We start from the raw sequence: 27050 nt of genomic DNA on the forward strand, positions 1-27050 counted from the left end.
TAATATAACAATAGAATGGGATCCCCAATGGCATTCCCTCTGTACACACTAAAATACAGCAAAGACAAATACCAGGTTAGGTGTTTCCATTTTGAGTCAAAGACTCCAATAATTTTATAAGCTAAGAAAAAATTTTCCTTCTTTTATTTTATAATTATGTATACATAGGCATATATAATTAAGTAATATGAATATATAATGATTCATCAGAATAATTATATTTGCCTACTAAAAATATGAACCTAAAGAGAAATGATTGCTTTATATACTGTTTTATTATAGCAAGATGAGGAATTCACAAATTGTTTTAAAGGTAAAATATTTTTGGTGACTTTCATCCCTTTATCTCCTTTCATTTGAATATCCAGCACCCCTCGCACATTCAAATTCCTTTAAACACTAACATGGGTCATCACTCTATTCAGTCATCCATAAATCCATTAATTCATTCAACCAGTATCATGTATAATAAACATCATCCCTGCTTTTAAATAACTTAAAGTTTCATCTATACAGAGAAATATAAACAAATGCTAGTAATATGGCTTGATAATTGGCTTAGTGACAATATATTCACACGGTATAATGAGAACAGAAGATGAAGGAAATTCTATTTTGCCTAACAGTTATAAAAAGATATGATGGAACTAAAATTTTTGGAACAACTAGAGAGTGGACCCATGAACAAAGCAGAACACCCCAGCCCATGAACAATCACACGAGAGAAGATGATATATTCGGGGAATTAGATGACTTTTACTTTTGTTATACTGAAAAGTAAAAGGGATAAGATGTTGGGAGTTAAAACCAAGAAAGAGAAGGATATTAAAAAGAAAACTCAGATACTTTAATTTATGCAACTGTTAGTGATAAAAAGATGTAATATTACTTGTTGTGGGTTGAATTTTGTTTCCCCAAAGCATATGTTGAAGTCCTAAACCCTTGTAGCTGTCAGTATGACCTCATTTGGAAATAGGGTCTTTTTGTAGATATAATTAGGTTAAAATGAGATTAGGATTTACAAGGGCCCTAGATCCACTGACTGCTATGTTTATAAAGGTAGAGAAATGTAGAGACACAGAGGAGACATACACAGAGGGTATAAGGTGAAGATTGAGGCAGAGATTAGAGTTATGCTGCCACAAGCAAAGGAACACCTGTCACTACTAAAGGCAAGAAGAAATAAGAAAAGATTCTCTCATAGAGCCTTCAGAGGGATTGTGGCCTGGCCACATCTTGATGTCGGGCTTCTGACCTCCGAACTGTGAGACAATAAATTTCTATTGTTTTAAGTCACCCTATTTGTGATACTTTGTTTTGGTGGCCCTGGGAAACTAATATGCTGCTAAAGTATATTAAATTTTTAAATATCACATAATGTAGAAAAAAACTTCATCAGAGCAACTGCCTCTCAGGTGTTAGTTTATATGTTATGGCACTTGGGCTGGATATATAGAGATTCATATATATATGTATGTATATACACATATTCATTTATACTTGTAACTTGTGTATGGGATTTATTATGAGAATTGGCTCACACAAATGTGGAAGCCAAGAAGTCCCACTGTATGCCATCAGCAGGCTGGAGAACCAGAAGAGCCAGTGGTGTAATTCAGTCCCAGTCTAAAGAATAGCAGGAATGCGGGGCACTGGTGTAAATCCCAGAACCAAGAACCAGAAACTCTGATGTCAGGGCAGAAGAAGATAGATGTCCCAGCTCAAGAAAGAGAGAGAGAATTCAAACTTCCTCCACTATTTTTTGTTCTATTTTGGCCCTCAACAGTTTGGATAATACCAGCTCACATTGGTGAAGTAGATTTTCTTTGGTCAGTCTTCTGATTCAAATGCTAATCTATTTCTGTGCCTGGCTTATTTCACTTAATATAATATCTTCCAGATTTATCCATGTCATAAATTATGGTATTTCATTCTTTTTTATGGCTGGATAGTATTCCATTGTGCATATATGCCACATTTTCTTTATCCATTCATCTATTGATGGGCACTTAGGTTGATTCCATATCTTGGCTATTGTGAATAGTGCTGAAATAAACATAAGAGTGCAGATATCCCTTTGACATACTGATTTCCTTTCTTTTGGATATATACCAAATAGTGGGATTGCTGGACCATATGGTAGTTCTATTTTTAGCCTTTTGAGGAACCTCCCTACAGTTTTCCATAATGAGAGTACCAATTAACATTCTCACCAACAGTGTATAAGAATTCCCTTTTCTCTGCGTCTTTGCCAGCATTTCTTATTGTCTTTTTTGCCATTTTGATAATAGCCATCCTAACTGGGGCAAAAGATGGTAAATACTACATGTTTTCACTCATATATGAAAGCTAAAAAAGTTGATGTTTTAGAAGTAAAGAATAGAATAGTGCTTATTAGAGGCTGGGATGGGTAAGGGGAAGGGGAATTAGGAAGAGGTTGATTAATGGATACAAAGTTACAGCTAGATGGGAGGAATAAATTCTAGTCTTCTGTAGCACTGTAGGATGACTATAGTCAACAATAATTCATTGTATAGTATATTTTCAAATAGCTAGAAAAGAGGATTTTAAATGTCCCCAACACGAAAAACGATAAATGTTTTTGAGATGCTAGATATGCTAATTACCTTGTTTTTATTATTATACATTATATGCATTCATTGAAATATCACTGTTTACTACATAAATATGCACAATTATGTGTTAATTTTAAAAATGATCACTTTTTAAAAATCAAGATAGCTACATTTAAAAAAAAATACACTAATCTTCTCAAGAAAGGACCCTCACAGACACACTCAGGAATAATGTTTTACCAGCTATCTGGGCATCACTTAACCCAGTCAAGTTGAGAGATAAAATTAACCATCACACCACCCCAAATGCTATCACATAAGCAATTGTGATTCATATATATTCATAATTCAGTTGCATCTTCATTAAATTAAGACCAAACTGGCATAACTCATTGAATTTTGAGAATGACACTATCCCCATTAAAAAATAACTACCAAGTGGTTACACAGACTATATTTGCATAACTCAAGTGGTAACGAACTCACTACCTTCAAAGGCAGTCAATTCTCCACTTGGATTTTTGATAGCTAGAAATTTTTTTTTATATGTTGAGTTGAAATTGCATTTCCTGTCATCATCAACTTTGGTTCTTGTTCTATGCCTTTAGGCATACAAAAGAGTTTTAATCACAATTTACAGAACAACCCAGAAACCCTGATTCCTGCTCTGTGTCCTCAATGTCAGTTTTCTTTCTACAGAATCAACACCCTCATATTCTTCCCACATGATTCGTGTGACACAGTTTCAGTTGTTCCAGTTTCTCCCCTCATCTTGTTTACATTAACCATGTGCACTGGCATTTCAGAACTACACGTTTTTTGCTGCTAGTCATTAAAGTCCTGGGTTCTGTTTTCCCGTGACATCATAGTATGACTAGCTTGCCCAAGTAAAACAAAGTTTAATTAAATCTTAATGTTGCACCCAGCTCTTTATAGAACGAACTGTTATTTTCACTTCCTTATGCTATTAGCAGAATACATAATGAGAGCGTATGGAGTACAGAATCAGCCCCACTCACAAAGAGTAGCATTTTGTCACTCAGAGTCTACTTTCACTAAGCTTACTAAGCTTACTTTTTGGCTTACCATAGAGGTCTCATTTTTCTACCCACAGACAAAAGGACTTATATTTGTGGCAGTGTTTTTTAAGTTACAAAAGTGGCATAATAAAAATCTCAGAATATATTAATCTACCTAGATGAAAAGAAGCCATATTTAGTGCAGAAAGGTTTGGGGGTTACCCTTACATGCTACTATTATCCAGGAACCTTTTTCATATTTATGATTTGTCTAAATGGAGATGACTATTCTTCCAAGTACTCCAAAAGCAAATGACTCATAAAATATTCCGTATTTAAACTGATATCATTTCTCTCCTGTTTTTCAGTTATGACAGAAATAATCATCAAAGTGATTATTCTCTGTGGAAAAATATATACCCTTGTATCCCTGGGATTACTAATTTTTCCTGCTTGTAAATCTTTAGGAAATACACTCTACCTCAATTATTACATGTTGATCCAATAAGAGTTATTCCAGTGGTTGATGATTATTGCCTACCTTAGAGAACTGGAAATGAAAATATGATTACATGGGTTAATATATACATGAGACTTGTCAACAATTTTTCACTGTCTCTAACAGCTAAAAGCAAATATATAAAAAAATAAATCACAATGTTTGGGCTTTTATTGTACTGCATCATTGAACTGATAATGATGCAAATATATCCTTTCAGGCTATTCATGTCTTGTTTTCTTAACATTTCACTTCAGATAGTAATATTATAATATGTTCTTTTTATTTTGTGGTAAAAACCAAAGAGCCTAGAAGACTTTCTGGACACCAGGCTCCTAATTCTTATGTTAAATAAGAATAGTTTAAAGTGGCTATATAGAATTACCTCCCCTTTAGATAAAAATACTGTGGAACAGAATGTTGAGCAGTCTCTTTTTAAAGCTACACAGGCCATAGAAAAGTAAAATATCAAGTTTGGGTATAAATGTTCTCATTTTAGTTCTGCCTATGCAAACCAAATTCTTTTAAAATGCATGTGAAAAGATTCCATGGCAATAGCACCAAAAGGAAAAAATAAAAATAAATAAAAAAGAAAATGTACATTAAAAGAATTTATTTTGTTTGTTTATTTTTTTTATTTCAGCATATTACAGGGGTACAAATGTTAGGTTATGTAATAGCCTTTGCCCTACCTGAGTCAGCTTCAAACATATCTATTTTGAGTAGTATTTGTCTACAGACCTCGTCAATATTTGTGTTACATACCTGTTAACATGTGTAATGATCATGATATTATTTTTACATAATGATTGATCCATTCTAAAAACAATAGCTCAAGCACACCCACAATTAGAATTTGGAAGTGTAAAATGAAAGAAAAGACTTTGATTTTTCTAAAGGACATAAAGTTTTTATAGATCAAATATAAAAGTTATCAACTTTATTATTTGTTGAATACATAATTTTTGCAATAGTCTCAGAGTCAATGTGGAGTGGAGTGAAGTGAGTTTCTTGAATTGCACTTGAGATATTTTTTGTTGGTGTTAAATAGAGTTAATATCTAGAAAACATACATGCAGAAGAGGTGTTACAGGAGTCTCATCATGAACCCTTGCCCTAGTACATGGCTAATTCATAGTAAATGTTTATTACGTGACTCATTGCCTGACAGACTGACAGATGGACTGACTGACTAACTAAATGAGTGATTATGAAAACATATGCTCTGAACTCAGATCCAAGAATTACTGTGAAGCTCCATAATTTTTGATGAATGTTGTCTTCTTTATGATGGCAGATAGAAGCCCTTTTCTTGGTCATTCATTTTCTAAAAGGGAACAGCAAATCTCAATGAATTTGAAATAAATATGAAACACTTAGACCCGTTTGCATCTTTCTATTTACTCATGGAAAACTAGCCTTTCTCTGTGAACAAAACATCTCACATTACCCCAAAGGGCATGTGTCCATCCATAGACAGTCTCTGTTGAAAGTCTGTCATGAGAATTGGCAGATTTCTGAATGGCTTGATGGAAAAGTTAACAGGAGGCTTACATTTCTTCCTCTGCTATTTCTAGATGCTGTCCTTAGCAATAAAAGTGAACCTCAACTTTTAAACACAGACCACCTCTACTAACCACATTCAGCATTAAGACTTCCCAGAAGCTGCTTCAAATCTGAGTCTTTCCTTGTTGTATTCTTCATTTCTAATTCACAAGCAAAGTCTACTGGGATTTCTTTCAAAATCTATCCACGTTTCTCAGTGTTCATTTCTATCATTGTAGTTGTAGCCTTCATCACTCTTGTCTGAACTTCAGCCATATCCCTAAACTTCCCTTTCTGCACTCAATCTTACCCTTACAATCAATTCTCTACACATTGGTTTATCATCTTTTAAAAATTAAAAACAAATGGGTGGCATTCTATGTTTCTATCTTAAAAGATGCCCATTACAATGAGTATAAAATCCAACAATGAGATCAGGAGCTGCCAGTCCTTGCATTGTTTTGTTCCAGTCTGCCTCTCTAATTTCAATTTCTCATAGTATGTTTCTTATACTGCACGTGCAATGGTTTCCTGATTACTCCTTGGGTGTGTTAAGTATAGCAAACTGATCTAAACTGCTTTGGTCCTGCACAACACATAGGCAAATAGACTCTTTTTTGGAAAATAACAATTGCCAAAGAAATCTGAGCTGAGTGAAGGTTAGCTATGCCCTCAAGACTAAGTTATAGTAAAGCAAAGTCACTGTCTAATTTGTGTCAAACACAAAAATAACCATTAGACAGACATACTTGCAATAATGAGTAAGCACAAAACAGTTTCTACTACCTCTTCTAAGTGCAAACAAAGTTCCACCCTTTTTGTTCTTTTACGTTCTCCAAATGACACATTTCAGCAGACAGCATTCCAGAAGGAGAACTAGTATAATATTACAGTTAGATTAGCCAAGGAAATGTTCTCACCAATGGCTGCACACAGAACCAGTCATAGAGTAATCCTTGGGTATCATCCCTAACTTCTGGCCTCACTAGATTATTAAATGGTATTAACATCAGTGTTGGAGTATCTCAAAAGTATGTAGAGAAATCCACACATGTTGAATACTATTAATCTCACCAATAAAGGCTCATTTCTATCACGTATAATGCCAATTATTGACACATTCATTTGCTAAATAATGCTACTAATAGTTTCTAATATTGACTATTATCATTAGCTGACTGGTGTTTATTAAAAGATATAAAAATAAGTTTAGGTAGCTATCTCAGATGTGACTTTTCTTATATAATCCTGGCAAATGACCTCTGAAGTATGAGTTTTACTTAAGACAAATGACCCCTCCTTTCCTGGAATCAAAGTATAAGCAGCTGTAATCAAAACATATAGTGATACTATCTACACTGAAGTAATTTCAAGTAAGTTGAAGACTATCTTTTAAATTTTTTTTCAAAATGTTAGGAGATACAAGTGTTCTTGTTACATGGATGAATAGTATTATATAATGCAAAAGTTAGGTCACACTAAAAGCATGAGGTAATGTAAATTAATAGTGTACCTTGTACCTGATAGGTAAGTTTTTATCCATAAACCCCTCCCTTCTCCTCCTTTCTTAGTTTCCAATGTCTTTTATACCACTTTATGAGCATGTGTACCCATCATTTAGCTCCCACTTATTAGTGAGAACATGTAGTATTTGGGTTTCCATTACTGAGATACTTCACTTAGCATAATGTTCTATAATTCCATCCAAGTTGCTGCAAATGATATTATTTCATTCCTTTTTATGGTTGAGTAGTACTCCATGGAATATATACACATACACACATATAAATATACATTTATACACATAGACATATATATTTATGTGTGTATGTATGTATTTATTTATATGTGTGTGTATATATGTATATATATTTATATACGTGTGTGTGTGTGGGTGTGTGTGAGTGTATACACCGCATTTTCTTTATCCACTTACCAGGTGATGAGCACTTAAGTTGATTCTATATGTTTGCAATTGTGAATTGTGCTGCGATAAACATTTGGGTGCAGGTGTCTTTTTGATATAATTTCTTCTTTTCCTTTGTGAAAAGGAATTTCCTCTTCAATCCTATAGTGGGATTGCTGGATGGTCTACTTTTAGCTCTTTGAGGAATCTCTGTACTATTTTCCATAGAGGGTGTGCTAATTTACAGTCTCGCCAACAGTGTATAAGTGTTCCTTTTTCACCACATCCACACTGACATCTAATGTTTTTTGACTTTTTAATAATGGCCATTCTGATAGTAATAAGGTAGTGTCTATTGTGGTTTTTATTTTCATTTCACTGATGCTCAGTGTTGTTGAACATTTTTTCATATCCCTGTTGGCCATTTGTATATCTTCTTTTGAGAAAACTCCCTTCATGTCTTTTGTCCACTTTTTAATGATTGCTTCAGGAATTTTTCACTGCTATTGGCTCTGTCTAGGAAATGGTATAAACATCATTCGTAAGACTCTTCAGGTTCTTTAGAACTAAGTTCAAATTTCATCCTCTCAATGAAGCCTTTCATAGCTAAGCTATCCAGAGAATAGTAATAGTAATAGTAATAAGAGTGTAATAATAGTAACCACAACTACAATAATAGCTAGTGCTTTGGGGCATTTATATGTACCAGGCACTGACCTTAGCACTGCATATTTCTTATTAAATCCTCACAACAAGCTTATGAAGTGGAATATTTATCTTCAATTTCCGGATAAGGAAACTGAGGGACAGAGTCTTGCCGACACAATATAATAGGGAAATGACAAATCTGGTATTTGAATCTAGTGGGTGCCAGTCCAAAGTTCATCTTCTTCACAGTTAAGTGACCCTATCTGACCCCATCCTGGTTATTATCACATAGCTCTGATTATTTCTTAATGATTTTACTAGGGACCATGCCTGTCTTATTCATTCATTACCCTATCAGGGGATCTGATATCATCCCTGGCACATAGCTGGTGCTCAATTTATAGTTTTTCAAAAATGAGTGAGGGTGGCAGAAGTCAGGTACAGCATTGCTAATTCTAGTATCTCATTGCCCCATTTCACTCCGCAGTAAAAAGGAAACCCACACACGTTGGAATTGCTAAGCCTCTCAGACATCCTCTCCTACCTGTGTCTTTTTTCTAGTGTTATATGAACTCAAGCGTGGATCTAATAGGGACTATTTTGACATCCAACCATGTTATGGAGAAAACTGCTTATCTTCCATCTATTCTCTGTACTATTGCCAGAGTAATACTTCTTATATCAAGTCAACTTAAAACCCATCAAAGCCTCTGCATGTGCCTAATTTTAAAGATAGTGTCCAAACTCCTTAGCATGACATATGAGATCATTCATGAATTTGTCCCTGCCTACCCAAGCATGTTAATTTGTTACACTTACATTTGTATGGGTTCATGTATGTACATGCACACACACACAAACACACACACACACACACACACACTCTTGCCTCCTCTCACATTAATCATTCTGAATTTCTTATTCATTTAAAGGAAGGTGTCAGGCTCATTTATAGGGTCTCCCCTCTGGTGAGATTTTCTGCTTTTCCTTAATTTACTAATGCCTACTTGTCTTTTAAGCCTCATTTCTTCAGAAGGTTGTTCTTGGTTCTCCTTAATCTTATTCAGGTACATCTGATAGCACCTGGTGTGTATCTTGTTCTATCATAAAATGTCATTTTATTCTATAATTGTTTATATGCATTACTATATCATTCATTAAATTATGAATTTATTGAAGTAAGATCTATGTTGTTTTAGCACACTATTCTATCCAGAGTAGGGGCTCTAGAAATATTTGATGAATAAAATTTATAGAAAAAAAAGAGTAAGCTCTAATTCTAAAGTATTCCCAGACCCGAAAATAATCTGTGGCAAACTGCCCTTCAGAGAAGGTGTGTGCACTTGCTAGAAGCATTTTGTATCTTCCGTGAATAGGGCCAATTCCATTCCCTAGTGATGGCAATATGGCACCTTTCATCAGCCTGAAAATCTTCTGGCACTGAAAATACATAGTCTGGAAGCTGTTTATGAGACTAAGAAGGTGAGTCAATAGACTTTATTCCAAGTTGGCAAGAAGGAACTTAGTGCTAAACATCTAAAGCTCCATAATTCACATTGAGCTTCTCATTAATTTAAATGTTAATGTAAATGTAAAACATGTTGTATTGATTTGGAACTATTTTATATGAATATTGCATAACTGAGCTTCTAACAGCAGATTCAAATGGACATTCCTTCACATCAACTTATTATCATTAAGAAAAATGTATGGCTTTTTCTTTTTTCTTTTTTGGCATGTAAAATCATTTGTTTTAGTTATAAGACCCAGGGATAAGAAGTTATGAGACTGCTCTGCCTTTGAGTACAATTGCTTTCAGTTCTGAGCAAAAGGATCAATTTCCAAATCTATTCTTTTAGAGTATTGAACATTTAAATTCAAATATGTATAGAGATTAGTGTCTTTCCTATGCCAATGGTGAAAAAAATAGTCACCACCAGGACCGTGCTGGGTACTTCAAACTCTTTTGTTAGTTTTTCAGCCATAATCTCTTTTTATTGGGGTTTATATTTCTTTTCTTAACAGGAAAACACAATTTCCAAATAATATTCTATTACATTAGGCATATATAAAAGAAATTATAATGATGATGATCATGATGGCAATACCTGGACATTTTTTATATGTTTACTCCAGGCCAGACCCTGATGCAAAGTACTTTATAAAAATTTCCTCATTTAATCCCTAAAGCAGCACAGGGAGGGGGTAGGTCTCATTATATGGTTTTATAAATTAGGATATTGGCTCATAGAGAGATTAAGCCACTTTGCCAAAGTTCCACAATCAGAAAAAAGAATGTTGATGACCCTAGGTGGTAACCTGGACCCTAGGTGTAACCTATGCTCCCTGGGTCTTAAACTATACGATATGATCAACACATGCATGCTAGAATAGTGAATTTCTTTTTTGAGACGTGCATATAAACATACAATTAAGGATTCAATACTACTATTGAAAAGCAGAGAAGGTGGATGAAATCCAGAAACCTGGTTTCTAGTTCATGAACACATTCTATCTTATTCCCTTTACCTGCACAGTGTAAACTTTGAAATAATTAATTATTGAGGGCTCCTCCAGCCCCACATTTTATGAACCTGTATAATGATATTATTATTCACTTTGTTCGCATCAATAAACCCTCTGCCTCGTTCTTTTCTCAACCACTCATCATAGTGCTGCTTCTTATGTGATGCCTATGTCCCTGTGGGCAGACCCTCCTAGCTCAGTCCTCTGAACTAAATAAGAATCCTGCTATCAATGAATTTCTTTGAAACATGCTAAATACCAAGCATAAAACTCAGTCTAAAAGATGGAACAGGCATCATTTTGTTCTCCTGAACATAGAAATGAAATATGAAAATCAAAGTCCTGAGAGAAATGAGACAAGGCCTTCATATATCAAAAGATGAATATTAACCAACGCATTTAGAGGTTAAGATAAGAAAGACTTGATAGTACCTACTTAAGTACAATATGTATTTATCCAGTGTAACCATCAACCTTTGTAGCACCAGTATATATAGCGCAGTGCATTGTAAGAAGGAGGTTAGCCTTTGGAATCAAACAGACCTGCTAACTCTGCCACTCATCTCTTGGGTAATTGAGTGCAACATCTTCACCTGTAAAATGGGAATCATAGTCCAAATTTATCATAGAGTACTTATGAGGTTTACCTTGTAAAATAATCTAAGGAGTTTATCCCAATATCAGAAATATAATACAAGCTTAAATTAGTCTCCTTTGTTCTAGTAATAGCAGCAAACAAATCTGATGTGTCAGTTTTAAAATTATCCTTGCAAATAGTGATTTCAGCTATCACTCAATTTTCAATTTTAAGAATTGTTATTGTTTTTGCAAGACAGTAATAAATGAACACAAGTCAGATATAAATATTTCATCCAGAAACACCTTTTTCCTTGGAAGAATAAAATCAATAAGTGAATCTCAAATGAATTGATTATAATCACCTTAGTACCAATATCTACAAATAACAGCAGAGAGAGAAGCTAGCTATACACAGTTTACAAATATTCAGCTAGATATACACAGTTTACAAATATTCAGGCTTTATCTAAACATGAGGTTATTGTTTCCACAAATTCTTCCTGATCACTATACCTACCTCAAACCATGGCCTTAGAGGGAATATTATCACAGAATTTGAAAAATGGAAGGGGCCAAAGTGGCAATTTTGTGCAAAGCCTATCATTTTACACACAGAGAAGTTAAGACTCAGCAAGTTTTGGATACTTGCCCAAAATTGCCTGCCTAATTATAGTAGATAGTAGGGATATGAATTGAATACAGTTTTAATTCTCAATCCAATGCCTATATTTACTTATTTTCTTTGTTGTGGTATCAAATTGAGAAATCTGTAAATCACATTGTATATTTTCTATTAACAGTTTTTTGTTTTTTTTTATGTGTGTTTGGCTATTAGAGTTTAAATAAACTGTTAATTATCTGTATTGTTTTAAGCTCATGGCCAGGAGGATGGGTCAAGAGTAAGAAGTCAACATACAAAAATAAGCTATTAATATTCGTAGATAAAAAGCTTCCCCACAGCTGGGCGTGGTGGCTCACGCCTGTAATCCTAGCACTCTGGGAGGCCGAGGCAGGAGGATCACTCGAGGTCAAGAGTTTGAGACCAGCCTGAGCAAGAGTGAGACCCCATCTCTACTAAAAATATAAAGAAATTAATTGGCCAACTAAAAATATATAGAAAAAAAAAAATTAGCCGGGCATGATGGTGTGTGCCTGTAGTCCCAGCCACTCAGGAGGCTGAGGCAGAAGGATTGCTTAAGCCTAGGAGTTTGAGGTTGCTGTGAGCTAGGCTGATGCCACAGCACTCTAGCCTGGGCAACAGAGTGAGACTCTTGTCTCAAAAAAAAAAAAAGCTTTCCCAATGAAATTCATATGACAGTTCAGAAATAAAAGGCAATGAAATCGATAAAGAAATGAAAGACTAATAAATCTATGTATCTCTATATACATACATATTTGCTTTAGCTTACCCATCTTTTGATTTTTTAGTCATATAACACACATACCCATCAATGACCAACATTCTGTCATTTCAAATTACTAAATTCTAGGCTGGGTGTGGTGGCTCACGCCTGTAATTCTAGCACTCTGGCAGGCCAAGGCAGGCAGATTGCTAGAGGCCAGGAGTTAGAAACCAGCCTGAGTGAGACCCTGTCTCTACCAAAAATAGAAACAAATTAATCAACCAACTAAAAATATATAGAGAAAAAATTAGCCGGGCATGGTGGTGCATGCCTGTAGTCCCAGCTACTCAGGAGGCTGAGGCATAGGATCGCTTGAGCCCAGGAGATTGAGGTTGCTGTAAATTAGGCTGATGCCATGGCACTCACTCTAGCCTGGGCAACAAAGTGAGACTCTGTCTCAAAAAGAAAAAAAAAAAAATCAAAAACAAATTACTAAATTCTATTGGGGGAAGATGGCAGGCAGGAATGTAATCCTAAATTGGTTTTCATTTGTATAGTATGATTTTAAAATAGAATATTTATGTTATCCTTCTCCAGGTGTAAAGAAACATCATCTGCAGAAATCCAGAGCACTTATTTAACTTGTTTGGGTTTTCTCAGGAAGATCAAGACCTGTCAGAGAAATTATAAGGTAAGTTCCAACAGCCACTAATATGTTCTCTGGAGGCTTTCATTCTAGCTACCGGAGTTCAGAACAAAGTGAGGTTTAATAAATTAAAAAAACAGACAAATAGCCAGATATCACTTTTTAAAAAAGAAATTTGTGGATGTTGTTGCAGTGTGTGGCAAAAATGGGCTACCTAACCTTTAACCCAGCATTCGATAGATTTACTCATCCAGGCCCAAGCAGTGCTTGGTGAGTGCAGTCTCTCCAAGGCAGTCTGCCCCGTGTAATTTCAGTGCAAGTAGCAGATCCAAATGCATCTTCCTGCAGGCAGCCCACTGTATAGATAAAGAGAATGAGTTAAACTATAATTGATACAATCTTGCTTTGAAGTTCACCAATCAAATAAACAATTCTACTGACCAAGGAAAAGAGAGAGGAAAGGTGATGAAAAGAGGCCAGGGGAACTGCTTTGGAGCTGCTAATGGAGTTCATTTCATATGGAAAAAACAAAATTAGAAATGGGAAATGAGTGCAAGAAGGGCTCTTTCAAGGTTGCATAAGGGTTTTCTTAACCTAGCAGCACACTAAGAGAATTTCTCCTGGATGATAAAGGCAGACACAACACTGAGACTTTCTCTGCTTTAAGAAAAAAAAAAAAAAAAAAAAACCTGATTTGAGGCAGAACTTTTGCCAATTTACTGTTAGAAGTTATGTATTTTCAGAATCATAATGGGCATGTTGTCTATGTTATCACAGATCAGATTCTTCTACCATTTGTGGTTTTATCTATTTTTAAAAATCAGAAGCCCTTAATATATAGTAATTTTTAATTTTTGAGGTATACTATTAAATTATTCTGCAAATAGCAAGGGGAAGGAGCAGTTTATCTAGGTAGTAAATGAACTAACTCCTCAATGAACTTCTCTCAATGGGAATTTATAATTCTAATTTAGTAAATCATCTATGTGCTTGGATTTATTTGCTGATAAAAATAAAACCAAGGAAATAGAATGTATTGAAAATTTAGAAAAGGAATCATAGGTTGAAGAAAAGCAAAATAATGGACTTGGTACAGGAGTGTGAACCAAACCAAGTATCTATAAGAAAGTCACAGGACTCATTTAATATTCTCAACTAGATGTTACATAGAGAATGAATGATCCCTATTCCTTTGATATTTGTGTTTTCTCATCTGAAATTCAAGGTCATTCAAGAAAAAAGGTTGGTTTATTTTGGTAATTTGATTTGGTCAAATTATGATAATTTGTCCTCTTGACTAGACTGGAATAATAAAAATAAAACAAAACAACATCCCAAAAACTAATGCATTCACCTATTATGGCTTCCATAATGAAAGGGCAGGAATCTAGATTTACTATCCTGCTGTAAATATATATCGTGGGGAAGAATTAATCATTGAAATGAAGATAGGACTACTGTCAGGAAGATGGGGTCCCTACCTGATATTATTTAATGCTCTCCATTTTGTGACATAGATGGTATATCACCTATTAACATGAGTAATCTACAAATGTATGGGTAGAGTGACATTTGGAAAGTTGATTATCAAAGAGCTCTTGGGTATATCTTTCAAGAACACCAAAGGTCTATTAGATTGATCAATCTTTTTAAATTTGACAACTAAAACTTCTACTTCTGCAAGCTAACGGAAAAGCTTAGAAGTATAATTAAATCTATAAAGGTCTTGATCCTATCTTGTGTTCACTTTGAAAGGAAGGGACTACTACTTGTTACCAGGTCTCTGGTCCTGCAGGGAAAATAGACCTCTGATATTTAAAAGAGGAGCCTGGTTTCTCTCATCTTTCCCCTTCAAGGATGGACTAGGAACACTTTAGATTCAAAACACATGGTTTCTTACATTTAACCAAAGAATAACATAGTGTTATAACTTCGTAATGAGTGGCTAAAACTATGCTTGAACTAATGAAACCATCAAAAAGGGAAGGTTAATATAGTCACTGAGAAGGTGATCTCGGGGACATGTAGAGAAACATTTCAGTACCTAGATAGAAGATATAGAAGGGTTGAGTGTCAGAAAGTATGATCACAAATGCACACATTGAGGAATTTACTGGCATGTCTACTATTGTTGGTCAGGTATGAATTAGACAAATATGTAATGTGTTATCAGCTCTAAAATTTAGAACCATAGCTTTCTGCTGCTGGGATGCCAGTCTAGATACCAAGCTGTAATTAGATACTGGGGAAAGTACAACCCATTAAGTAAAGGGAAATCTCCTACCTCCAGAAGATGAAAAATATTATGTTGAAAGGCAGATGAGGAATAGTGAGAAAATGAAAACACTGAAACTTCTGTGAAGGAGCCAAACCCAAAAATTCTTCACAACACAAAGACCTTGAAAAGGGGAATAAAGTGGCCCTAGATCAGTAGGATGTCCTGCTCCAGAAAGAAACAAATGTAAATCCCAATTTATGACCCTAATTTAAGACTCCAGGTTTTCTCCAGTTTAAGTGCAAAGATATGCTCATCCTTAACATTTAATAAATGTTAGTTAAATGATGGAATAAATAGATTAATTATGAATGTATGAGATTGTTTTCCAAAATATATGTGTTTGCTCATCTAATTTGGAATGTGTAAATCCCAGTTTTCTTTCTCTTCTCCACATTATAACATCATTCTTTCAGCATATTAAGAAACCAAAATTAAAAAAATAAAAACTGGTAACTTAAGGGAGAACTATATTCATCCCCAATAGATCTATCCTAAAGTATTTATCTCAGAAGTTCAAGGCTGTCTGGTTTCTGAGTACCAATAAATCACAGCATAATAAAATCAGATCATCATGAGAGAATACTAACTTTAATTTTACCTTGAGATTTATGAAGTTTATAATCATATTTGGAATGTATAACAGTTTCTATAGGTGGATTTGGATATTCACGGAAATTTTACAAAAACTCCTTGCAAAAACTTATTAAAATCCTAGAGAAGATCAGAAAAATATAATCACTCATTTGATTAACTATCCTAGGTCTTATTTTTCTGTTGTATATAAGCACTGGCATGCAGATTGTTGTCCTATGTGGAATTGTTATCCTAATAGGAATCAGCCCTATTAGTACTGAAGTTTATTCTGATTTCTCCTTTGCTAATAGAAGGACTGAGAATTATTAACTTCTGAAAGGTATTTAAATGGACAGAACAACAAATTGGAATAAAGTTCCAAGTAGCCTTGTTAGATTTCTAATTCATATACAAAAGTAGACATCTACATGGATAAGTTGCAGTGCCTGTTACTTTATGATTGACATTTTTATTTAGCAAGAAATAGGGTTCCACTTATTTGGGGAAATATATCTATAAATTAGATCCCCCAATGTCTGTAATGAGTGATATAATTTCAAGTGAGGCAATATTATTGCTCCAATCTATAGAGAACTAAAAAGATATTTGCTGTTATCACATCCATGGGATTTTTTTTTTATAAAAAATACATAACCTTTTTCAGCTTAGGTTGTTTCTGAAATGTGACTGTATTGGTAGTGACTAAAATAGTTATTAGGTCTGATTCATAGAGTTCTTGGTAATAGAACAAACATGCCCACATTCCCATGACTCAGACCCTGGTTAACAAATCTTTATACCATAAATCTGATATAACCTTACTCAGGGAGATTGTAAACCCAATTGAGATGCCTCCTCCTTGCTCTTTAAATTAAGAACTGATTTAAAACATCCAGTAGTGGCAAGAGTATAGAGAAAGAGCACTTTTATAAACTGCTGTTGAAAGTATAATCTCCTATTACTCTTCCAGAAACAAGTATGGCATGTGTATCAAAAGTCTTTAAAATGTGTCTGACCCTGACCTAACTTTTTTTCTAAGATTTATCTTAAATAAACAGTGGACAAATGAAGATATATATGTATGGATTATCATTAGAGCACTGTAAACAGTTGCAATATATTGGAAATAACCTAAATATTTTAATAACTAAAAGTAGATGATGTATTATAATGTACTCTATAGATACAATAAACATTGTATAGCCATTCATAATTATGCTGCTGCTCTGAATGTATAGACATGGGAATATACTCATATTATTAATTTTAAAATCTGATTATAAGAAATTATGTATAAGTGACATCAATGATCTTATATATTACATATATATTTATTATTATATGTTTAGAAAAATATCTAAGTAATGGGATCTTTTTTATTTTTACGTTTTCTATTTTTTAAACAGGAAATAGACATGTAGGTACATAAATTGGGAGAGTAAAGTAATTGGCAAACTAAGGAAAAGTTCTTCAAAGGGTAAAAGATGAACTTCTTCCTTCATTAAAACACACACACACATGCACACACATACACACACAACATACCCCTCCTCTTTATAATCCATATTGTTTCCACCCCAGAAGGAAGGAGTTGGCCTTGTGAACCTATCATGTTTTCTAGGAACAAAGCTGAGCAGTAGCAGTGACCCCTATTTCTTAGTCTATAACAGTGATAACAACTCCTGCCTGTTATTATAAGTCATAGAATCGAGGGGTTGTAGACACTAGAAACATGGTAAAAGGCATTAGGTGTGGTGGGGGAGTATTAAAAACTAATATAAACAAAACTATTTGATCAATTGTAAATAGAAACAAAAAGTAAGTGAGATGTAGTGACCAGGGCTAGAGATTGAAAAGAGACATTGAGGATGGGGAAAGGGAAAGGCAATAATATGTATGCCATTCACCAACAAAGTAAGGCCAAGACTACTTCTGGTGTGGTAGACATTTGGGTCTTAGTGAAAGGGATGGATAAGCTGCAGAGAGTGGCTAAAATGGACACACAATTCTACAAACCTATAAAGTGTAAAAGAGAGGGCAACTGGTCAGTAAAGGTGTCAGGGTGTTCCATGGGAAAGCCAACTCTCATATAACTACTATCAAATCTTAAGAAGCAACTAAATGCTCAAATCAATGCCCTTCAAGTTAGCTTGCCTCCCTTTTTATTCAAATTGTTAACACCGTTTCTTTCCTAGAACCACCACCATACTTCATTCATGAAGCAGTTAGTATCCCTGAAGTAGAGAAAAAGTCTTCTGCAAATAAAGCTAAGATAGGAGCAGCTCAATAGCTCCAGATTCCGTGAAATTTGCCTTTTATTTAGCATTCTGGGGTGAATCTGCATTGGTGCTGTGAAAGGCGAGGAATCCCTTTTTTAAGAGGTTTTAAATGCATCTATGCAGGGAGGAGCCCACTTATCCCAGTCTACTTGTCATTACCATTATCAGAAAAATAATGGCAGGTAACAGTAAAGGAGGAAGGACTTCCTATGCATATGACTGGAACTGAGCTCTTTTACGTGAATTATCTCATTGAATCATAGCACCCTTTTCACCTTCATTTCATAGATAAAGACACTTAAGGAGACAGAAGCTAATTAAGTTATTTGCTGAATGTCATTCAAATAGAAAGGGGGTAGAACTGGGATTAAAATTTAGGCAGTATGATTCAAATCTTCATCATTGGCAGCTCTTCTAACTATATATAGAACAGAACACATTATATTTTTTATTTATGGTCATTGTCATTGATTAAAGTAACAATAATAATTCAAAAAGATTGACACCAGCTATAACCAAGGAAGAGTTTCATGCAATTCAGAAGTTCAATGTTTCAATTTTTTTTTCTTATAACAAGAGAAGAGAGTTGGTGAGTTAGAGCTCCATTATCCATCCTTAGTTCTCTTCTTTCTCCCTAATCCAAAAAATATAGCCATGATAAATAGCAAAACATGAATGAACTCCATAGCTTTAAGAGAGAGAGACATATAGAATACAGCATCATATCATGCCTAAAGGGAGGAAAAAAAAAAAGCACACTTTAAGTAAGGTGTATTTGGCAAGTGGTAACCATTTGGAAAACAGAGGTGAAATGAAAATTACCTGCTAAATCTCAGCAGTTCCATGGCATATTTCAGCTGAGAATGCTTAAAAATAAAATACCCGAGAAGGCACGCTATTTGCAGTTATATTTGTATGTGATCTTATTTTCTCTGTGTGCAAGGAGAGATTTTCTTTCAAGGTTGTCACTGTCACCATTGAGCACTCACTCACTCATTCAGTCAATGTTTATTGAAGATGTACATCATGCCACAGAGCTAGGCACTGGGTTACTCAGGTGAATAAAATGCTCTCTTCTGTGAAGGGAAACAAAGATAGACACTGAGAGCTTAATATCTTAATAGTATGGTAGAGATGAGAGGAACAGATGCACATTAACATAAAGATATATACGCTTGCCCACATATACGCATATGCTATCTCGCCACACTGCAGGAGAGAAATATCAATCACGCTGAAGATATTAACAGAATGTCTGGGTGGCTTCCGCCTCAATTGCAGAAGATTTCATGGATGAATTGAGTTTTGAAAAGTTTTGGGGAAAAAATGACAGGATAAAGTATGGTGGCAGAGAATATGGAGACATTTTCTGTTTTGGCAGAGATAGTGACACAAAGGATCTAAAGAGTCCTCAGGATCTTTTAAGGACTAAAATTAAGAACCACCTCAGGTGACCCATATAGTGGAAGATCAAATTCAGAATTACTGCCTGTGTTTTTCTGAATATTTTCATATGGAATCGAAACAAAATGAAACAAAAGACAAAATCCCTCCAAATCCTTCTTTAGGACCTAATGTCTTTGGCTATGAGATATTTAATTCTCAGTATATTTAATTCTAATAAGTAAAAGTAAATCAAAATTTTTTTCTAAAGGCCTTGATTAAACTGGCTTAAAGTTCCAGCTTTGTGAATTATTTTTAAACTTAATTTTTTTTTTTTTACTGCTTCTGCCCTTGGATTCTTTATAAGTGTGTGTGTGTGAGGGGTAGTCAACTATTATGAGTTTATGTATATAAAGAGCTTAGCATGTGGTTTGGCACATAGTACATGCTCATTAAATGTAAGCTAGGTTAGTATCCATAATGTTTCTTTTTGTCTGTTTAATAAAGATGACCAGAGAATATAGCAGGCAATTCGTGCACACACTGATTGATGTGCTGTGATTCACTGTTCTGTTTTTGCTTCAACAAAATAGTTTTATTGAGATATTGCTATAGCCTATAAATTGTGGCAAGCAATGTGGTACAATAATGACTAAGATAGACTCCTATCTGGAAGGGCATCAGAGTCTGTTAGGACCTATTTTCAACTAACCACACTAAGTAGTTGGGGGTTCTGATTTGCTCCTTATTTCCCTATGCATTCCCTAAAAAAATTCAAGTATCTCTAAAGCATTTTTTGTCATCAGAAAGCATTTTGAAATGCTTCTAGAACATTGTACTAGTGAAGTTTTGCTGTACTTCAATAATTATGGTCCAGTTTATAAAATCATTATGATATGATCCTCACTATGGGCTTTATGAAGTAAGAACAGGGCTGGAGGGGATGAATGGAGAGGTGGAAGGTGATTAGAGGAAACTTAGAATCAACAACTTCCCCAAGCTCGAAGGGCTGCTAAGTAAGAAGACAGGGCTTTCTTCTGCATTAGGTTGCCTCTGTATAGGATGAATGAGTCACCTCTCATTCCTCTAACTCTAACTCCAGAAAGGCCAGCAGTGAGGTAGCAAGTGAGTCTCTGGCGTGCTTCCACAAAATTCTCAGCTTCCTTCCTCAACCTCCCTTTTCCTTCTCTGGCCAAACATATCTCTTTGCTGCTCCTGGGTGCCTGAGCAGCCATTAAGATCACACCTCTGCTCGTTTCTCTTTCTCCCTCCCTTTGACTCAAAAATATTCTATCCTCTAATATAATGATGGCAACAAATAAAATGCGGTATGTTTATATGACATATTATTACCTGGCAATAAACAGGAATGAAGTACGATATACGTTATAATGTGGATGAACCTTGAAAACATTATGCTGAGTGAAAGAAGCCAGACACAAAAGACCACATATGGTATGATTCCATTTATATGAAATGTTGAATATGAATATGATATGAATATAGATCTATATCAATTTGAATATAGAATAAGCAAATCTATAGAAATAGAAAGTAGATTAGTGGTTGTGGAGGGCAGAGTAAGGGCTTGGGGAATGACTGTTAATGGTTATGGAATTTCTTTGGGGGATGATAAAATATTCTAAAGCAAGACTGTAGTGATGATTGCATAAATCTGAATATGCTAAAAATATTAAATTTACATTTAAATGAGTCAATTGCAGGATTTGTGGATTATATCTCAATAAAACTTTAAAATATTAATATTAATAATTAGAAAGGTTAAAATTCATTTTATTTACTACATCAGATTTGAATGTGGCAAACACATGTATGTCAACTTTGCACATATTAGTTTTGCACATACAGTAGTCTCCCCTTACCTGCAGGTGATACATTCTAAGACCCCAGTGGATGCCTGAAACCATGGATAGTACTGAACCCTATATATACTATGTTTTTTCCTATACATACATACCTATGATAAAGTTTAATTTATAAATTAGGCACAGTAAGAGATTAACAAAAATAACTAATAATAAAACAGAACAAGTATCAAAATATACTGTAATAAAAGTTATGTCAATGTGCTCTCTCTCTCTCAAAGTATCTGATTGTACTCTATCATAAGTAATTGAAACCATGGAAAGTGAAACTGTGGATGGTGGGGGACTGCTGTATATTTAATCATCAAAACAACACTTGAAGGCTGATTCTATTTTTTGTTGTCATTTTATATATGAGGAAACAGGAAGAAAAGTTAATTTTCCAAGGTACACAGCTAATAACTGTAGAGTTAGTAATAGCAGAATTACAATTGAACTCAGGAAACCTGGCTTCAGAACTCTGTTCTCTCAATTCCTTTCTTATTTACATGTTATTCACAGTCTCACTCTACTCTTATATTGCCTATGCTCTGGATACATGGATGTAGTTACTATGCTCATATCCCCACTCTGCTCTTCCTAGCATTTATTCTTATATTGCTTTCGTATGAATGTTTGTGTCCCTACAAATTATTCTAAAAATGTAACCTCCAAGTGATAGTATTATGAGGTAGGGTCTTTGGGAGCTAATTATGGAACAATAGGAGAGCCTTCATAATGGAATTATTGCTCTTATAGAAGAGACCCAAGAGACCTCATTTGCCTCTTCCATCACGTAAGGATAGAGCGAGAAGTCACCATCTATGAACCCATAAGGGGACCCTCCCCAGATACTGAATCTGCTAGTGCATTGACCTTGGACTTACTTCCCAGCCTGAAGAACTGTGAGAAATAAATTTTTGTTGTTTATAAACTACTCTGGTAGTATAAAATACCATAAAGTTTATGGTATTTTGTTAGAGAAGACTAAATATACTAAGACAGAAAATTGGAACCAGGAGTGGAGTCCTACTGTTACAAATACCTAAATTGTAGAAGCAGCTTGGAACTGGGTAATGGTGAAGGCTAGAAGAGTTCTGAGGTGCATGCTAGAAGAACCCAACCACAGTGGAATTTCCCTCTCCACCCCCAGCTAAGTGGCTTTTGCAACCCCAGCATAAGAATCCTTTTCACCCACAGTGGCATACCTGCCCCTAGTGGAAGCAGCCTCCCCGGTCACAATGGTATTGGCTTTACCACCACCTCTCAGGAGATCAATTCTGCATTTCCTGGGGAAATAGGAATGGCCTCCTCCTCAGGCAGTTGCCATGAAAGACAATGCTGATACTTCTCAGGATCCACCTCTGCCATCCTTCTTTGCTTCCTGAGCTGTAACTGGACTCAAGTCCCAACAGGTTCCCAAAGATGAGGAGCAAAGTGTGACCCATGAGGAAGTGTACTACATTCAAAGGAATTACTTGATTTTTCTAATTTATACAAGCAGAATTCCAGGGAACATGTATACAAATGGATATTAAGGGTGAAGATAATAGTGGAAGGAATATAAAGTAGGATCTGGCGAAATTTATTGATACGGGCTTACAAAGCAAAGACTCTACATTTAATGTTGTAACTCAGGGAGATAAAAGGGGCTCTAACAGTTTGTTTGGTTGGCCAAAATATGGATCACAAGATGACCAAATTAGAAATGTCTGACCTTACTTGGTTTCATTTAGAGGAAGGGATTTAAGGGATTAGAGAGATTGGAATATTAGAGTAGATTTTTTTTCCACACTGGGAAGCGTACAGAAGACATCAGACCTTTCACCAATACTTTGAGAAATAAATTTGTGTGTGGAGCCCCCTCATTGAGGAGCTCTGTGATTGCACTATGTGTAGGCCTGAACTTACAGTGGGAATAGCAGCTGCGCAACTGGAAAATCTACATTCAATGAGAGTAACTGGATCCTGATGTGTCAGGGACCAAGAGGTGGCACTCAACCACCAAAGGCAAGGTAGTGATAGTTACAAAAATGGATAGCAGAGTTAAAGCAACAATCAGAATAGTTTGACTCAAGCAGATCTATGGTGTTAGCTAATCATAGTGTTCCTAGAAGTGAAATAAGTAGAAAATCTACTAAATTCTTATTTCATTTGTACAAGCAAATGGTGTTGGGAAATGGGGATGCTGCTGTAAACAAACACTTAAAATGTGAAAGCAGCTTTGGAGCTGAGTACTGGGTAAAACTGGCAGAGTTGTGAGGTGCATGCTAGCAGAAGCCTGCATTGCTATGAACAGACAATTAAGGGTGATGCTGGTGAGGGCTCAGAAGGAAAGGAGGTAAACTGTGGAGAACACTGCGATCTTCTTAAAGTATACCTAAGAGATCGTGAACAGAATGTTGGCAGACATGTGGATGGTAAAGCCCATTCTGATGAGGTTTCAAATGAAAATGAGGAACATGTTATTGGGCAATGGAGGAAAGACCATCTTTGTTGTGAAGTAGCAAAGAGCCTGGCTGAATTGTGTTCATGTCTTAGTGTTTTATGGATAGTAGAACTCATGAGTAATGAAATTACACATTTGGCCAAGGAAATATCTGAGCAAAGTGTAGAAGAATCCTGGTTCCTCTTGACTGCTTATAATAAAATGCAAGTGGGAAATGACTTGAAGATGGATTTTTTAATCAAAAGGAAAACAAAACTTAAATTTAAAAAATTCTCAACCCATCCATATTGTAAAGAACAAGAAGGCATATTTAAGAGAGAACACCAACAGTATGGCCAAATGACCATCTGAAAAGGAGATTAGTCAGCCATCTAAGCAGAAGCCAGGACCCATTGTCCAAAACAATGGAAGAATGGCCCCAAAGGCATTTCAGAGATACAATGTTTCCCCGAAAATAAGACCTACACATAAAATAAGCCCTAGCAAGATTTCTAAGCATTTGTGCAATATAAGCCCTACTCCCAAAATAAGACCTAGTGATGGGTGTGGCTACGCAGTGTATCTGCAGAACCCATGCATTTTGTCGCAGAGCTGTAAAGAAGACCAGCAGTCCTTCTCATCTGCCCCATGAGAGCTCTATTACTCGACATGAGAACTCTATTGCTCAACATGAGAGATTGGGACCAATGGTTCTAAAGGAAATAGAGTAGCAAGAAATTCAGGATGGAATTCACCATTTGGAGAGTTATGATGATGTTCCAGAAGAAGACTACTTAACTATATTTGAATAAATGTAGATTATTGTACCATACTTAAAAAAAATAACACATCCCCTGAAAATAAGCCTGAGGGTGTCTTCTTGAGGAAAAATAAATATAAGACCCTGTCTTATCTTCTGAGAAACATGGTAATTGTGATGGCTGCCCCTCCCATCACAGGTCCAGAGTTCAAGGACCTGTAGACTAGAATGATTTCAAAGGTGGGAAGGCTGCTGCCTCGTACCTTTCACATCTGGGCTGCACTCCTTGTACTCAATAGCCACATTCCTTAGCCACCTCAGGTGTGGCTCCTGTAGGCTCTGGTATGGCATGTGCAACATCCAGCAAGCTGTGGGGTATTACTGCCTCCACCTAGATTTCAGAGGATGGAACCACCCAGAGCTGAGGGTGCACAATCCAGGCAGAAAACCACCCCTGGGGCAGGACCACCACAAACTCAAGATCACAAAGATTTTTCTCCTATTTTTTCTTCTAGAAGTTCTATAATTTTACATTTTACAATTGGTTCTAAGATCTATCTTGTATTAATTTTGTATATATGACATGTGGTATGGGCCAAAGTTCATAGTGTTACATATGGATACCTAATTGTTTCAGCACTTTTCATTGAATAGACTATCCTAATAAATTATCTTTGTACCTTTGTCAAAAATTAATTATTCATATATGTATGGCTTACTGTTACTTTTTCTTTCTCTTTTCCTATCAAAATTCCACTTATCCTACAAGATCAAGTTTAGCTGCCTTGCTCTCTAAAAAGCTGCCCCAGATCTTTCTACCTATTATACCTTACATTCAGGATCAAGTAATAAAATAAAACATACCCACACACTTATATATCAATAGTGATTATCTCTAGCTGTCAGATTTGGGATGATTCCTATTTTAACTAATATGTTTTATCAATATTATCTGAATTTTCTACCATCACCATTTATACTTCATAGAGAAAAATTATTTTATATATTTATTATGTACTCCGTGCCACATCTTTTCACATATATAACTTTTTTGTTTTGAGCAAATATAATCCAATCTGATTAGTGGATCATATACGTATGTGTATTTGATATAATTGATACACACACACACATTTTATTGGCTTATGTAACCAAAAAATCTCAGAACATGGTAGCATCATGCATGGCTAGATCTAGAGGCTCAATTGCTATTAAGTTGATACATAAAATCTATCATTCTTAACCTCATAGGTCTACACTCCTCATTGTTGGTGGCAAAGAATCCCAAACAACTGCAGATTCACTTTGGCAACCTCAATGAATCGAGGCTGACTTCTTTCTTATAGTCCTTGAAAAACAATTGTGGTTGGCCTGCCTTGAGTCACTGGCCTTCTCACAACTAAGTATGTTGACCGATAGGCCTAGTTATTTGTCACTGTGCCTTCCTCTTATAAGGACCCTTATGATTACCTTGGTCCCACCCAGATAATCCAGGATAATCTTCCCATCTCAAAATTTGTGGCTTAATCACATCTGCAAGTTCCCTCTGCCATGTTAAAATGGCATATCCATAGGTTCCAGAGATTAGAATATGGACATTTTAGAAGGGCCATTATTCAACCTGACATAGTTAGAGTGCTACTCAGTGTTGGGTCTTTAATCCATGTTTCCCAAATTGAAGATCAACATCTTTTCAATTTTATCACAAATGTATCATATAACAGTGGCTATGCATAAGCTTGTCTACATTTCAAATCCCCGGAGAAAAGGAGATTTCACCTTCCATGGCAAACAAGTTTGAGGGTAGAGGCAGGGGGAGGTGGTTTGATATTTTTCCTAAGACTATAGGAAGAAATGGAAAAAAAAGGTTCAGTTTCACTTGCATCATTCTACACTGGCAGTGCCTCTGGAGCCCTCCTTTTTGATTAATAAAGCAATCATGCAGATTTGCTTGTACCTCCTTTATTTGATAAATTCTGTTTCAAGCAGAAGAATAAGAATTCCATCAGTAGGCAAACCACTTAATAGTTTTCAAATGACAACTATAATTCTTTTTCAGCTGTTCCTACATGTGCAAAGAGAAACAGAGAACTCAGACAGTTGTATAAATAATTTAAACAATAAACAATCAACTTCTGTTGGCTCAATTATCTATTTCAACAAGCATCTGGAGATAAGTTTAAGTTTTTATTCTCTA

At 35.3% G+C, this 27050-nt stretch overlaps 1 protein-coding gene across 5 annotated transcripts in view; it reads left to right on the forward strand.

Annotated features, from left to right (window-relative positions):
- LRRC4C (leucine rich repeat containing 4C) overlaps positions 1 to 27050 on the forward strand; it is a 1172848-nt gene that overhangs the window by 977962 nt on the left and 167836 nt on the right. For all 5 annotated transcript variants that reach the window (XM_076002025.1, XM_076002024.1, XM_076002021.1 and 2 more), the window contains one exon: positions 13239 to 13332. The gene's annotated coding sequence lies outside the window, so the exon portion shown is untranslated. The remainder of the gene's footprint in view (positions 1 to 13238; positions 13333 to 27050) is intronic.

The sequence above is a fragment of the Microcebus murinus genome, chromosome 4, assembly GCF_040939455.1.
Source record: "Microcebus murinus isolate Inina chromosome 4, M.murinus_Inina_mat1.0, whole genome shotgun sequence".
Lineage (NCBI taxonomy): Eukaryota > Metazoa > Chordata > Mammalia > Primates > Cheirogaleidae > Microcebus > Microcebus murinus.